Raw genomic sequence first — 857 nt, forward strand, 5'->3', positions numbered from 1 at the left:
GGTCAACTTTGATCAAAGGTTGGACCAAGTCCTCATGGATACCACTAAGAAAAGGATGGAGCAAACAAGAGATCCCACTCATGGACATGAGGAAATTCCTCATCATGAAATCCCTGAGATGCCTCAAGGGAGGAGAATTGAGTTCCAACATGGGACGACTAAGGGTGGAGCACCAAGAACATTCAATCCTCCTCCATAAAATTAGAGAAGATCAAAGAGTCATGAGAGAGGAGAAACAAAGGCAAGGAAGAGACATTGAGGAGCTCAAGCACTCCATAAGATCTTCAAGAGGAAGAACAAGCCGCCATCACTAAGGTGGACCCGTTCTTTAATCTCCTTGTTCTTTAAATCCCTGTTTTTCGAATTTTTATGCTTATGTTCATCATCTATGTTTGTGTCTTATGATCATTAGTGTCTTAGTGTCTATGCCTTAAAGTTATGAATGTCCTATGAATCCATCACCTTTCTTAAATGAAAAATGTTCTTAATTGAAAAGGAGAAGAATTGCATGAATTTTGAATTTTATAGCAGATTAATTATTTTGATGTGGTGGCAATACTTTGACTTCTGAATGTATGCTTGAACAGTGCATATGTCTTTAGAATTTGTTGTTCATGAATGTGGGCTCTTGAAAGAATGATGAAAAAGGAGACATGTTGCTGAGGATCTGAAAAATCATAAAAATGATTCTTGAAGCAAGAAAAAGCAGTGAACTAAAAAAAAAGAGATAGTACATGCGAAAAAAAAAAGAGAAAGAAAAAAAGAAAAAGAAATAATAAAGTTGTGATCCAAGGCAAAAAGAGTGTGCTTAAGAACCCTGGACACCTCTAATTGGGGACTCTAGCAAAGCTGAGTCA

The sequence above is a fragment of the Arachis duranensis genome, chromosome 3 (genome assembly GCF_000817695.3).
Source record: "Arachis duranensis cultivar V14167 chromosome 3, aradu.V14167.gnm2.J7QH, whole genome shotgun sequence".
Classification (NCBI taxonomy): domain Eukaryota; kingdom Viridiplantae; phylum Streptophyta; class Magnoliopsida; order Fabales; family Fabaceae; genus Arachis; species Arachis duranensis.